Source organism: Mirounga leonina, unplaced genomic scaffold, assembly GCF_011800145.1.
Source record: "Mirounga leonina isolate KUSES-001 unplaced genomic scaffold, KU_Mleo_1.0 Mir_91, whole genome shotgun sequence".
Taxonomy (NCBI): Eukaryota; Metazoa; Chordata; class Mammalia; order Carnivora; family Phocidae; genus Mirounga; species Mirounga leonina.
Genome location: NW_023270839.1, coordinates 39,015,348 through 39,031,518, shown reverse-complemented (window position 1 = coordinate 39,031,518; position 16,171 = coordinate 39,015,348). Strand labels below are relative to the sequence as shown.

The 16,171-nt window shown below is 41.7% G+C and overlaps 1 protein-coding gene across 3 annotated transcripts in view; it reads right to left on the bottom strand.

The window, feature by feature from the left end:
* Positions 1 to 16,171, bottom strand: part of ZNF609 (zinc finger protein 609) — a 215,308-nt gene that overhangs the window by 162,896 nt on the left and 36,241 nt on the right. The window lies entirely within an intron of this gene.

Below are 16,171 nucleotides of genomic sequence, written 5' to 3'. Positions count from 1 at the left end.
TTTATACAATAAGAAATCTCATAAGATTTTCTTGACCAAGCTCATCAATGAAAGCCCATTATTATGTTAACTGACACCACAGACCTCTTTCCCAAAAGAAGAAAGTGTGTTAACATTAAGCCTTTAAAAATAATAAAACCTTTCCCCCTACACATTCATTTATTAAAGATAATCACAGATAAAGATAAAAAGTTGGCTCTGATACAAGTTATAAAAACTTAAATATAGATGATAAGAGTTTCATACTCCAGGGTGAGATTTCATCAAATGTAATAAAGCCTAGCCAAGCAGGGCCAGACCAGGTCAGTTCCCAAATCAGAAAATTAAATATGCTTAAGGGAAGAGAGTTGAGATTCATGAGGTATAGGTCATGTCCAAGCCAGTCCTGAACCAATAATCTAGCCGGATCCACAATGTTAAAGAAATTCTTCTGCTAAGAAAATATAATAAAACTAAATATGATTTTTCTGTTCTTCCTTTTACCTTTCTGATTTTCCAAAATTTTTATAATAAGGCATTTATTACTTTTATGACATTTAAAACTTAAAAAAAAAATTAATAGTTTTTTCAAAGAGTAGCAATTCAACACCTGAATGCTGCAAAGTCCCTAGTAGAAAATAATCTCAAAGAAACGTAAGACCAAGTGGACAGGTTGCTGTAATTCACAAGGTCAAGACAGTCTCGCTTGCCAAATAGACAGTTTACCCTGAGGGCATCAGAGATAACAATGCTTGTACTTTGCCCCAATCTTCTCTCTGACAAAATAGGCTTTTGTCTATAGTCACCAGATGCCTCAGCAAGTGCCTTAGCCAAGTGCCAGAGGCTCAGAGCCTAGATAACGCAGCTGAAGCTTGGTACTCCCATACAGGGTTTAAGAAACAATCCCCAGCCCACAACTCTATTGAGCAAGCTTTGGCAGTTGCCAGGGCCTGTAAAGAATAACAAGGGGATAGGGGTTCAGAGGCATGGTTGTACCTCCTTCCTGTACCAATGCTCTCCTTTTGTTCTCAGATATTTCACTCTGTTGCCAACTTCAGGTCTTACTGGTGTCCTTGGTTTAGCCACCATGGCTGTCCATCCTCTCTAAAAAACCATGCTGGCAATGATGAGATTTTAATAAAACTTAAACACTTCCAAATAAGCTGAGGGTACCTTGATTAGAGCACTTTCATAATAGTTATGAGCCCTGATTCTACTAGTTAAATCTCTTCTGGCTTTCGTTTTAGCAGACCAGAATATTAACAGACTGTTCTAGAAGAGTTGTAGAACACTCAATATCCAACTATTTCCTGTACCTTGAAATGTCAATACTAAGAAAGAAGGGGAAAAAAATAAAACAAGAAGAGGAAGGGAAAAACTCTTTCTCTCAGGGCAATGCCCAGACCCCAGAGACCAGGTCCAAGCTCCCTCCCTGCTCTATTTCCAGCCACCCTATAGCCAAAGCCAAGAATAATCCTTCCACTTACAGAGCCTTCCACACTTTTCTCTCCTCAGCCAACTCTGGAGCCAGGATGAGACTCTGTTGGCACATGCCAGTTCTTGTTTATGAGCTGGTTACCACCTCAAAGGCTGCTTGGCCCAAGGCCTGTCCTCTCTTTCCAGGATCTTTCAGACTTCAAAACGGGATCTTTTCTTGGACTCCTCTCAAGACAATGAGGTGGGTTATTTAACCTACTGCTTTCAGCTTGGGTCCTATCCAAGGACTTCTCTGGGGACTATATTCTCAGGCAGTAGTCAACATCACCCAATATGGAAGGACATTCTACCCATCAATACAAAGAAAAACTGAAGGATTTTATATTAAAGGTAAAAGCAAACACTTTCAGAAGTAACTTCAGTGACCATCAAGAAAGGGGTCATAAGAGTTGAAGTGACCAAAATAAGGTTATCCTCTTTTTTGCTGTCACAGAATAGCAGAGAGGGTGGGAGGGAAGATAACTGTTTTGCTGATAATTCAACTCTATCGTATGCCCAGAGCTTATTTCTGAAATCTTGTAGTAGAAATTTTCCTAGGTTGAATTCCACACCCTACTGGCTAGAAGGTGAAAAGATATTTGGATGCCAATGTTTCAGACTATTTTTTGCTGCCTTTCCATCCTACCATGGACCCCTTTCTTGCCTTAATTCACCTCACCTTTCAGGGATTGAGGGAAAAGAATGAAAATCTAGACATACTTAGGTATCATAAAGGGTTACAGCCTGGTTCTCTACTGTCTTTGGTGAAAAAAGTATTTTAAAAACTTTTTATGGAAACATAATGTTCACAGCAGAACACTGTATGCAACTCACTGAATGTTCATAAACACACAGAGCCATGTAAGTAACATTCACATCAGGAGTAGTGTTTTAGCAAATAGTTCTCAAATGGAGACTGCTCTCTGGGGGACATCTGGCAATGTCTGGAGACATTTCTGGTTAACTCAACTTAGAGAAGATGCTACTAGCATCAAGTGAGTAAAGGCAAGGATGCTGCTAAACATCCTACAATACACAAGACTGCCCCCACAACAAATTACCTAGCCCCAAATGCCAATGGTGCCGTTGTTGAAAAACTCAACATTACAACAATGCAAAACTCCCCTGTACTTCCTCTCCCAAGAGGACTTTTACTACTTGAAATGTAAAACTCCTTTACTCTAGTAGAAAAGCTATTACATGATGCCACAGGGAGGTGGGACAGGGCCTGATCACAGATGAAAGAACTCACCTGCCTGGAAATACAGGATAGGATCCAAGAAAGAGAAGAGAGTACACACATTTGCTGCTGGCCTACGACTAGTAGACAACCATATACTACACATTTAAATACACTTTTAGGGCGCCTGGGTGGCTCAGTCGTTAAGCGTCTGCCTTCAGCTCAGGTCATGATCCCAGGATCCTGGGATCGAGCCCCACATCGGGCTCCCTCCTCGAGGGGAAGCCTGCTTCTCCCTCTCCCACTCCCCCTGCTTGTGTTCCTGCTCTCGCTATCTCTCTGTGAAATAAATAAATAAAATCTTTAAATAAATAAATAAGTATACTTTTAATCCATACAAAATTTAAAGAAAATGAGATTCAAAGGTCATTAGCAAGATTCCACATCTATTAAGTGAAAGTACTGAGATTCAAACATAGGTCTAATTACAAAGTCTATGTTTTGTAATTATGTAAAAATGGATTTAAGGAAGTTGAGACTGATTTAGAAAAGGCACTAGAAAGCAGGAAAAATATGGGAAGTGGTTAAAGTAAAAAACAAGAATCACTCTTTCACTGTTTACAAGTAACATGGGAAAGGAACTTTCCCTTAAAGCATGACTCAGTCCAGGGGTGCCTGGGTGGCAGGGTCAGTTAAGCGGCGGACTCTCAGGTCACGATCTCAGGGTTCTGAGATCAGCAACACGTCAGCATCAGCACTCAGTGAAGAGTCAGCTTGAGATTCTCTCTACCTCTCCCTCTGCCCCTCGGGCTTGTACTCACTCACTCGTTCTCTCTAAAATAAATAAATAAATCTTAAAAAAAAAAAAAAAAGAAAGAAGCACGACTCAATACAGTAAACCAAAAAAAAAATTTTTTTTTTTTAAGATTTTGTTTATTTATTTGACACAGAGCAAGAGAGAGCACAAACAGGGGGAGTAGCAGCAGAGGGAGAGGGAGAAGCAGACTCCCCACTGAGCAGGGAGCCTGAGGTGGGACTTGATCCCAGGACTGTGGGATCCTGACCTGAGCCGAAGCAGACGCTCAACCAACTGAGCTGCCCAGGTGTCCCCAGTAAACCAAATCTACAGAACCAAGCAAGTTCTATTATACCGTTCAGAAGATTTTTACCTTTATTTATTTATTTTTTTAAAGATTTTATTTATTTGAGAGAGAGAACAAGCGGGGAGGAGAGGCAGAGAGAGAGGGAGCCTGATGCAGGGCGATCCCAGGACCCTGGGATCATGACCTGAGCCGAAGGCAGATGCTTAACTAACTGAGCCACCCAGGCACCCCTTCAAAAGACTTTTAAATGTTTTTGTCGACATGTGTTCCCAGTTGTAGTTTCATATGCTCTTCATTACACAGAAAAGCACCTTTTTTTTTTTTTTAAAGATTTTATTTAGTCATTTGACAGAGAGAGACACAGCGAAAGAGGGAACACAAGCAGGGGGAGTGGGAGAGGAAGAAGCAGGTTTCCCGCGGAGCAGGGAGCCCGATGTGGGGCTTGATTCCGGAACCCTGGGATCACTACCTGAGCTGAAGGCAGACGCTTAACAACTGAGCCACCCAGGTGCCCCAGAAAAGCACTTCTTAATATGCCATCTAAGTTAGCTACCTTCTTGGTGTTCCTCAAGGATCTATCCTGGGCCCCCTTCTTTTCATCTTATTCAACAGACACGTTCGCCCTGGGTAACCTCATCCAGTTCTATGGCATCAATTACCATTTACTGGTTCAAATTGATAACTCCTACATTTTCCAATTCTCTCTCATGACCTCCAGACCTTAAGGGACTTTTCTACTTAGTTGTTGATTCATTTAACTCTCTCCTCCAAATTAGCTACTATTCATCCTTCAGATATTTACTTAAACTTCTTCACGGATATTTTCTCTGACCGCCACCCTGTTATGCATGTGATTATTTGAGTCCATTCTGTCTGTCCTACTAGCCCCATTGGACTTATGATACAGTAGCTTGCAAGATGAACTTTGGAAAAAAAAAATTTTTTTTTTTAAGACTTTAAGTATTCTTAGGCACCGGGTGGCTCAGTTGGTTAAGCATCTGCCTTCAGCTCAGGTCATGATCCCAGGGTCCTGGGATCGAGTCCCGCATCAGGCTTCCTGCTCAGTAGCCAGCCAGGTGCCCCAAACTTCGGAAACAGTTTTGAAAGATACGGAAACAGGGGTGCCTGGGTGGCTCAATTGGTTAAGCGTCTGCCTTCAGCTCGGGTCATGATCTCAGGGTCCTGGGATCGAGTCCTGTGTTGGGCTCCCTGCCCGGTGGGCGGTCTGCTTCTCCCTCTCCCTCTGATGCTCTCTCCCCCTCTCTCTCAAATAAATAAATTTATTTTTTTATATAATAGATTTTAAATAAATTTAAAAAATAAAGCTCTCTGGTCTTTATTTTTTTTTAAATTTTTTTTTTTAAAGATTTTATTTATTTATTTGAGAGAGAGAATGAGATAGAGAGCATGAGAGGGGGGAGGGTCAGAGAGAGAAGCAGACTCCCTGCTGAGCAGGGAGCCCGACGTGGGACTTGATCCTGGGACTCCAGGATCATGACCTGAGCCGAAGGCAGTCGCTTAACCAACTGAGCCACCCAGGCACCCTAAAGCTCTCTGGTCTTTAAAAAAAAAAGGAAACAGAAACATATAAGCAGGGAAAATGTGGTAAGAAACCATTCCTAAGCTCCCTGCTCAGCGGGAAGCCTGCTTCTCCCTCTCCTACTCCCCCTGCTTGTGTTCCCTCTCCCGCTGTCTCTCTATCAAATAAATAAAATTTAAAAAAAAAAATCCCTAAGATAAGATCAATAAAAGAATATTTAAGAAAAGATCATTTTTAGGAGTGCCTGGCTGGCTCAGTCAGTAGAGCATGTGACTCTTGATCTTGTTGTAAATTTAAGCCCCACGGTGGATGTAGAGATTACTTAAAAATAAAATCTTAAAGGGGCACCTGGGTGGCTCAGTCAGTTAAGCATCCAACTCTTGATTTCAGCTTAGATCATGATCTCAGGGTCGTGAGAGGGAGCCCCACATCAGGCTTCACACTGATGTGAAGGCTGCTTAAAATTTTTTCTCTTTCAGGATACCTGGATGGTTCAGTCAGTTAAGCCCCCAACTCTTGATTTCGGCTCAGGTCACGATCTCAGTGTCATGGGATCAAGCCCTACATTGGGCTCCACACTCAGTGGGGAGTCTGCTTGAGAGTCTCTCCCTCTGCTGCTGTCCCCACCCCGCACTCTCTCTCAAATAAATAAATCTTTTTTTTAAACAAAAAGATTCTCTCTTTCCCTTTCCCTCTGCCCTTACCCCCGAAAAAAATCTTAAAAAAAAAAAAAAAGATAATTTTTATTAAAGAGCACCACACTAAAATCTAAGTTTCCTTTAAAAGTACTGTTTGTGGGGCGCCTGGGTGGTTCAGTTAGTTAGGCATCTGCTTTCGGCTCAGGGTTATGGAATCAAGCCCCGAATCAGGCTCCCCGCTCAGCTGGGGCCTGCTTCTCCCTCTCCCTCTGCCTGCCACTCCTCCTGCTTGTGCTCTCTTTCTATCAAATAAATAAAATCTTAAAAAAAAAAAAAGTACTGCTTGTTTCTTGGGAGGTATTATTTAGACCAAAGACACCATCACTTGCTATCAACTCCTAATCTACCCTAATCTCAAATCCCTAGTCAAAACCATTTCTAAAGATAGACCAGTCATTTGCCATTGTTTTATCAATAGCAAGTGCAAAGTACTACGATTAGTTTGTTTTTGTTAAAAATAAAAACAGGGGTGCCTGGGTGGCTCAGTTGGTTGAGCCTCTCTTGATTTTGGCTCAGTTCATGATCTCAGGGTTGTGGGACTGAGCCCCACATTGGGCTCCACACTCAGCGCAGAGTCTACTTGAGATTCTTTCCTACTCTCTCTCCCTCTGCTCTTCCCCCTGATAGCACTCTCTCCCTCTCTCTAAAATAAATAAATAAAACCTTTAGTTAGAAAAATAAATAAAAGTAAAAACAAACCATCAAAGTTTATATTCAAGCACTCACTCCCCACATCACAAAACACAACCCCACTATCTCTTCGCTGCCACTATCTTCCAAACATACTTCTCAGGCTGTCACCAGTTCATTTGGACAAGCTTTCACCAGTATCAAAGCTCTATGGGGACAAGGGAATGGGAAGGATTAAAGTGGATTTGCCTGGCCCTTTTCTCCTGATTTTGGTTATTAGATATGAAATGGAGGATGCAATGTGACTAGGAAATAAAAACAAATGAAAAATCTGAAAATTTTTCAGATATAAAAATGTCATTGTATTATTTTCCAACTATCTTCCCACACTTTTCTCTGCCACTTCAGGTCACTAATCCAGCAGAAGCTAGGGACAATCCTATCTAACTTGGGTCCTAAGTAATAGTCAATCTTTACCTCTGTGAGGTATCTGAGGACACCTCCTGTTTAGTTCTAAGGGAGTGATTAGAGGGTTGGAAAGTAGCATTATTTTAAGCCTTTAAGTCTGTCCCATCCCTATCCCTCCTTCTGAAAAGAAGCTCCATTTCACAAAGGCTGAGGGGCAAAAACCCAGAGCTTCCCAAGTCAGTAAGCTTAGAATGTCCATTTCTGGGAGTTTTGCCCTGCCCAAACTGCTTCCCAGGGAGAAGCAAACTATACTTCTCTTCTTCCTCAGTGATGTTTCTTGGCCTACACCCAGAATCTTTTTTTAAGAATCATTTTTACTTAGTTCTTCAACAGGAAAACTTCTGTTCATCCTGTCTTTAGGGCAGGTGCAACGTTCTAAGAGGTGCCACCAGTACACAGCTAAAAGCATAGCACTGGCACCAAGCTTTCAAATAAGGTATACTATTCACAGCAGTGCCATCTCTAAGCAGTAGCTAAGCAGTTTAATAGCAATTTCAAAGAATGAGTAAAACCTCATTGTAAATAGTACAGTGGTTTTCTTGATAAAACCAATGTTGTGCCCAGAGTCCAATGAATGCCCATGTAGAACATAAAACATGGTTACCTTCTCCTGCTTAATTATTTTCAGTAGGGGAGGAGGAAGAAGAAAAGACCTCTCTAAATCTGTATAACTAAATATAATCCCACTTGGTTAAGACCGGACCAATAACAAACTTAAGAGCCTCAGAAATAACAAAAAAGAATTAAAACAACAGGATTAAAAAAAAAAAAAAAAGGTATGGTTAGATTCTAGCTGAAAGTCAGAAAAGGATAGAAACTGAAGAGTAATTCAGAGACCAAAGGCACTAAGCCTAAGAGACACGAGGCTCAGGGATATTTATGTTGGTAAGAGGAGAACAGCCCTGTTCTTCATTTTGCCTCTAGGATGACCCTTGTTTCACTCAAGGGTAAGACCTGAGGCTACCATATACAAGACCAAGGAGCCTAAAAGAGAAAGAATTTGTGGTTATTGTGAGGAACATTAAAGTTGGACTTGAAAAGTAAATGCTACAAAAGAATATTAATTATATTAAGCTCAGTTCAATCCAAGGATCTATAAATTTCCACTATAGAGAAAATCTGCACCCCAAGATTTCCTCTGTCATAAAATACCTTTGTATACTAAATAGATAACTGGATATATACATTTAACATAATCACATAAACTATATGTTGCTGGCAATAAAAAGAAAAGAACAATTTGAATGGTTTGGGCCTCACAGTTATTCCACTCATTGAGTATAGACTCTGCAGGGAGCCAGAGATGGGAGACTTGAACTGTATGTTCACTTATCTGGTTTCCAATCCCATGTGCCTCTCACTGTGTATTTAGCCAAGGTCAGGGGAACTCTAGTATTTACAAATACATATTTTTCATCAATACAGTCCTTAAACACAAGCCAGATTTTACATGAGACCTCAAACTGAAAAAACAATGGTTTGTTTCAATGCTGGAGAAAAAATTGTGTTGAATTTATGAAGCCAGTATGTCAATCTCCAACATGGGGACATCCTAAGTAATTTTCAAATGTATTTTCTTTTCTTTTTTTTAAAGATTTTATTTATTTATTTGAGAGAGAGAGAATGAGAGACAGAGAGCATGACAGGGAGGAGGGTCAGAGGGAGAAGCAGACTCCCTGCTGAGCAGGGAGCCCAATGCGGGACTCGACCCCGGGACTCCAGGATCATGACCTGAGCCGAAGGCAGTCACTTAACCAACTGAGCCACCCAGGCGCCCTCAAAAGTATTTTCTAACTAAGTGGTTCATACCCTGACTTTAGAACCTGATCCCTGTTAGGGATGGGAAAGGATAGGAAAGATACCAGACGCAAACAAAAATGAAAAAATTTCTCAGCCTCTTTCTGAAATTGTAATAAGCAATCAGCTTGTTTGATTTCAAGTCTCCACATTCTCAAGCACGTATGTATAAGCAAAATGAAAAATGCCTTATGGCATATTTTATCTAAAACAGACTCTCCACCAGATGTTTAAGAATCTGCATACTGACGGATTTAAGATCTAGTCTAATATGGTGTATATAAATGTGTAGTCACATTGTATGATGACTTCTTCCCCACATTTGCCATTTTTTCTCTTCCTATTCAGTGGTGTGTATATTTGAAATACTCCAAAACCTAAAGAGATCCATCAAAAGTATAGATCAATAGGGGCGCCTGGGTGGCTCAGTCGGTTAAGCGTCTGCCTTGGGCTCAAGTCATGAACCCAGGGTCCTGGGATTGAGCCCCACATTGGGCTCCCTGCTCTGCGGGAAGCCTGCTTCTTCCTCTCCCACTCCTCCTGCTTGTGTTCCCTCTCTCACTGTGTCTCTCTCTGTCAAATAAATAAATAAAATCTAAAAAAAAAATCACAAGTTGCCTATATGGCAAATATATCTAGTCATAAGAACTTTGCTCAAATTTTGGGCGCCTGGGTGGCTTAGTCGGTTAAGCATCTGCCTTCAGCACGGGTCATGGTCTCGGGGTACTGAGATGGAGCCCCACATCCAACTCTGTGCTCAGCAGGGAATCTGCTTCTCCCTCTGCCCCTCCCTCTGCTCACTTGCGCTCTCTTAAATAAATAAATAAAATATTTTTTGAAAAAAGATCCTTGCTCAGATTTGACTTAAAAATTCTGGAACAATAATTTAAAATTGAATCAGTAACACTGATATGGATGTCCTCCTTTAACAACTATAACTATCAGAAATTCAGGAATTCTCCTAATTAAGGGGGTAACAAGAAGTCAGATTCATTAGAGCTGTATTCTGAAATGACTGACCCCCACACAATGAGTGAGAAATGAAAAAGGAGAGTTGGAGGAGAATCTTGAGCGTGTTGAGAAACTTGAGAATCAGATGATACCTAAAGTGTAGTGCATAGCTCTATCTGGAAATGGCAAAAAAACAAGGACAACTTCCACAATGATAGTGGTTTTTAACCAAGAGGTACATGAAAAGCGTCTGTCAAAATTTTAAAAAATATGTACATGCTTGGAGTCCCCAGTCCTAAAGATTTTACTTCAGTAGGGCACTTTTACTTTTGTAGAAGCTCCAAATTGATTCTGCACCTCCAGTGAGAAGCCTCCACACTAAGAAACTCTTCAACTTGAATATTAATTTCTCTAAACTCACATTACTTTGCTTGGTGTATGATGAATATTTACACCTCCTTTCTACAATACTCTCTGTACCTTTCACTAAGGATTAATTCAGTGCAGAGTTAAGTACTTAACTTCTAAAGAAATGTATCTGATAGGAAATATCAACTCTGAGTTGAGTGGGCTGGGAACCAGTTTATAAAAAACTTTTTATGATGAAAAGAACCCATTAACAAAGATGGAGGCCAACAGAAGACATACAGATGGCCAAGAGGTACATGAAAAGATGTCCAATGTCACTAATCATCAGGGAAATGCAAATCAAAACCTCAATAAGGTATGACTTCACACCTGTTAGAATAGCTATTATTAAAAAGGTAAGAAATAAGTATTGGTGAGGATGTGGAGAAGAAGCCCTTGTGCACTATATTGGTGGGAATGTAAACTGGTGCAGCCACTATGGAAAACAGTTTCCTCAAACTGTGCGCGCATGTGCGAGGGTGGGGGGCAGGTGTTGGGAAGAGGGAGAGGGAGAGAGACACTCTTTTTTTTTTTAAAGATTTTATTTATTTATTTATTTGAGAGAGAGAAACAGCATGAGAGGGGATAGGGTCAGAGGGAGAAGCAGGCCTCGAGCAGAGCAGGGAGCCCGATGTGGGACTCGATCCCAGGACTCTGGGATCATGACCTGAGCCGAAGGCAGTCGCTTAACCAACTAAGCCACCCAGGCACCCGGGAGAGAGACACTCTTAAGCAGGCTCCACGCTCAGTGCAGAGCCCAATGCATGGCTCAATCCCACGACCCCGAGATCATGACCTGAGCTGAACCCAGAAGTCGGACACTTAACCGACTGAGCCACCCCTATATGTGGAATTAAACAAAACAAAAAACCACCCAAGCTCATAGATATAGAGAATAGATTGGTGATTGCCTGAGATGAGGAGTGGGTGAAATGGGTAAAAAAGGTCAAAAGGTACTAATTTCCAGGGGGATGTAATAATGAATAAGCCATGGGGATGTAATAATGTATTGCATGGTGGCCATAGTTAATAATATTGTACTGCATATTTGAAAGTAGCTAGGAGAATAAATCTTGAAAGTTCTCATCAGAAGAAAAAGACTTTTGTAACTATATGTAGTTATGGATGTTAACTGGACTTACTGTGGTGATCATTTTGCAATATATACAAATACTGAATCATCATGTTTTATACCTGAAACTAATATATTATGTCAATTATTCCTTAATTTAAAAAAAGACCATGAAAAAATTTAATGGCCAGGTCTGGCTCATTTAAATACAATATAGTATTTGCTAGTAGGGCTGGAACCCAACGGTCTCAAATTAAAAAATACTCAATTAGGGGCGCCTGGGTGGCTCAGTCGTTAAGCATCTGCCTTCGGCTCAGGTCATGATCCCAGGGTCCTGGGATCGAGCCCCGCATCGGGCTCCCTGCTCAGCGGGAAGCCTGCTTCTCCCTCTCCCACTCCCCCTGCTTGTGTTCCCTCTCTTGCTGTGTCTCTCTTTCTCAGATAAATAAATAAAATCTTAAATAAAAAAATAAAAAATACTCAATTAGTGTATTTTTCAGGCACACAAACTGTACTCTTCCAATGGATAATATTTCAAGTTGAAAACTGACCACTACCAAAAATCTAAGAACTGCCTTTTTATTTCTTGCAGCTAGTGACAAGTTCACAAAAAGAAGTACCTTAATCCTCACTCTTCTCCTCACTGTTCAGATTATAGCTCTAATTCCTTCAAAAGGCTAAAGTCTGTACTCCTTAAAGATTAACAAAAGGGAGGGGCGCCTGGGTGGCTCAGTCGTTAAGGTCTGCCTTAGGCTCAGATCATGATCCCAAGGTCCTGGGATGGAGCCCCACATGGGCTCCCTGCTCAGGGGGAGCCTGCTTCTCCCTCTCCCACTCCCTCTGCTTGTGTTCCGTCTCTTGCTGTGTCTCTCTCTGTCAAATAAATAAATAAAATCTTTAAAAAAAAAAGGATTAATAAAAGGGAAAAAACTTTCTAAACTAAAGCAATCATGTTACATTCATTTCAATCCTTAGAAAAACAGTTCAGAAGGCCTGAATATATACCAAAAAAACCTGACTTTAATGGAAAACAGTTAAGCAAGAGTCATGGTTTTTATTTTTTTTATGATTTTATTTATTTATTTGAGAGAGGAAGGAGAGTGAGCATGAGAGAGAGAGGGAGAGAGCAGCAGTGGGAAGAAAGGCAGAGGGAGAAGGAGGAGACTCCCTGCTGAGCAGGGAGCCCGATGTGGGGCAACCCTGAAATCATGACCTGAGCTGAAGGCAGACGCTTAACCAACTGAGCCACTCAGGCACCCCAAGAGCCATGGTTCTTCAACCTGAGATCAGCCCTGTACCAAAAGGAGTCCAACAAACAGTTCCAAACTAACTAATCAATCAAACAATATAACTCTAGACCTCAATGGCTCCAAATGCTGACTCAATCTCTCTCTCCTCAAGCCTTCCTGGAAACCAGGAGTTAAAATATAAGCTATCATGAACTCATTCTTTTTTTTTTTTTTTTAAGATTTTATTTGAGAGAGAATGAGAGAGAGAGAGAGAGCACAAGAGGGGGGAGGGTCAGAGGGAGAAGCAGACTCCCTGCTAAGCAGGGAGCCCGATGTGGGACTCGATCCAGGGACTCCAGGATCATGACCTGAGCCGAAGGCCGTCGCTTAACCAACTGAGCCACCCAGGCGTCTCAAACTCACTCTTTTCTAAAACCTTCAGGTGCTTAACTCTTTGAAGTCTCTAAAGATATCCTTTCATCTTAATTTCACAATGACCTTGCACCTCACAGCTAATAACATTATATTAGCAATAGCTAACATTTATTGAGTAGTTACAACATGCTAGGCACTGTGCTGAGTGCTTAATGTTCTTTATCTGATCTAAAACTCACAATAAGGTTAGTACTATTATTCACTTCCATATTACAGATAAGAAAAGAAGCTTAGGGGAGCCTGGATGGCCCAGTCAGTTAAGTGTCTGCCTTTGGCCCTGGTCATGGTACCGGGGTCCTGCGATGGAGCCCCGCGTCGGGCTCTCTGCTCAGCAGAGGTCTGCTTCTCTTTCTCTCTCTGCCCCTCTCCCCCACCCGTGCTCTCTCTCTCAAGTAAACAGAAATCTCAAAAAAAAAAAAAAAAAAGAAAAGAAGCTTAGAAAAGTTAAATATTTTAAATATCTCTACTGCTCTCAAAGTCCCAAACCCTGAGGTATTCCTTCCAATTTTTCCAATTTGATCCTCATTATTAAAAGGGGAAGGTGCTGGATGCCTGAGTGGCTCAGTTAAGCGTCTGCCTTCAGCTCCGGTCATGATCCCAGGGTCCTGGGATTGAGTCCCGCAGTGGGCTCCTTGCTCACCAGGGGGCCTGCTTCTCCCTCTGCCTGACACCCCCCTGCTTGTGCACACGCTCTCTCTGACAAATAAACAAAATCTTTGAAAATAAATAAATAAATAAATAAATGGGGAAGGTGCTCTATGATAGCAGATCTCAAACTTTGGTGCGTATCATGGTCAAAGAAAGAGCTAATGTGGGGAGCCTGGTTAAGTGTCTGCCTTCAGCTCAGGTCATGGTCCCAGGGTCCTGGGATCGAGCCCCACATCGGGCTCCCTGCTCGGCAGGAAGCCTGTTTCTCTCTCTCCCACTCCCCCCTGCTTGTGTTCCCTCTCTCGCTATGTCTCTCTCTGTCAAATAAATAAAATCTTAAAAAAACAAAACAAAACAAAAATGTCTTAGAAAGAGCTAATGTTTAAACACAAATTGTTGGGCCTCAACCCCAGAGTTTCTGATTTGGGACTGGGATGGCCCCTGATATTTCAATTTCTAACACATTCCCAGATGTTGCTGCTGCTGGTACAGGGACTACTGCTTTATAAAAAGGTAAAAGGAAGTAATCCCCTCTCACCTTAGCTATCATTATCTCATGTGAAAACACTTCTCTACAGAGTCCTTCTAACAAGAGAGACACTTAGGACTTAAAAAAAACCTCCAGGGTCTGAAAGCTAAAAGACTTTTTTCCCCCCACTTTACAAAGGCCCCAATATCACCAGTGACATTAAAACAGTGGAAATCCAAAAGAGGAAAATTAAGAACAGAATGACTGTAAAATTCTGCTCAAGGGCCTGTCACCATCCACATTTTACTTCCTCAGCCTAAAAGTGTTTCCTTTGGGTGTCCTAGGGCAAGAGAAACGCCAAAAGAAAAAGGAGGTAGATTGTTTTGTAATACTAAAAAAATCGAGGACAGGTTCTAAAAATATCACAGAATTTTGCCCTATGAACAGAAAATCTCAAAATGCTATAAATTCCTTCTGCCTCTCTTTTGTCACACTATCCTCCATCTCAAAAGAGCTATTTCTCTAACGCAAGACTGATCCAAAGTCTATCCTTTCTCAAGTAGCTTAAACATTGATTACGCCAATGTCATGTAGGACGAATGACTTCAGGCATAGGATTTGTTAAAAATGTCTCCTCAGCCTGCCAGGGAAGCTTCTTACTTGGGTGGGTGCTGTCAACCATGACTAAACTGTACCAAGAGAAATATACTTTAAAATATTAATATAGCTTGGCACCTTCCTGATGCTAATCCTTCCAGGCCCATCCCAATGGCACAACTGGGAAATTAACCAAAGAGAAAAGCAATCTTCCCTCTGCTCTCTACTTTCAGATGCTCCTCCTCTACAGCTCTGCCATGCACAGACTCATTCTATACATATATACAGAGATAGAACATGCGCACACACACAAATAACTCTCAGCAGGAACCAAAAATCAAAGCCTAACCCCACAGTTTTGAAGTGAGCAAGTCCAATTTCCTTCTTTGTAGCCCTTGACACATGCTGGCTGGGAGCCGTCTGGATTTTTTTCTGCCTTGTTCCTGCACCAGAAGCTCTGCACTGCAGGTCAGGGGATGATAAGGAAATGAACAGTGTAATTTCCAAGGCCTCTGAACACAGCCCTGTCAGCAGCTCTGGAGGCGGGTTACTCAAGCATGGCTTGAAGAGTGAAAACCACAGAGAGGAGGGCTCAGCCAGCCAGCAGTGGCAGGATCTCAGCTGTGTATGTTACTGCCACCTCCAGCCTGAAAGCCCAAGCCCTGCTGCCTCCCTGGATGAGCTCTGCTGGTAAAAGCTCTTATACCCAAATGGCAAAAATACAAGTTCGCACTGGGGGAGGAAGATTAAGAACTGGGACTTAGATTTTCCATGCACTCTTGTGTAGAAACAAAAAGCATTTAGTGCTCTTCCAGCATACACGAGATTGCACAGGCTGGCAAACCCACAATAACATCTATCCAACATACCCAACCCCACATCAGGGATATGGCCAGAAAGGAAACTCAATTTATATGAAATGTGAAATTCAACAGGCTACGTCAAGATCTTTTAAAGCCAATTTTCGGTCTCTCCCCTTCTCCAATCCCCACTATAAATATCAGGACCTTTAGAACCCATTACCAGCATGAAAATTTCCCAACCCAGGTTTGGATCTTCTTCTGAGCACAGTGCTCAAAATCTTAGCCAACATGTTTATCTATTTATACTGGGCTTCCTGTATAGGTGGAATGTGGTTATATTTCAGCCCATTATTGCCTAGGGGAGACTGAGACATATTTTAACTTAAATCATGTTTTTCTCTCTTTCTAATATTTACTGAATGCTTCCTACTGAATGCCACACACTGTTCAAAGTGTTTTATATGCATTAACTAATTTAATCTCTTAACAACCCAATGTAGGAACTATTATTTTCCTCATTTCGCAGTTGAAAAAACTGAGAGCAGTTAAGTAACTTGCTCAAGATCACTCAGTTAATAAGTGGCAAAGCTGAGGGGTGCCTGGGTGGCTCAGTCATTAAGTGTCTGCCTTCCACTCAGGTCATGGTTCCAGGGTCCTGGGATCGAGCCCCACATCGGGCTCCCTGCTC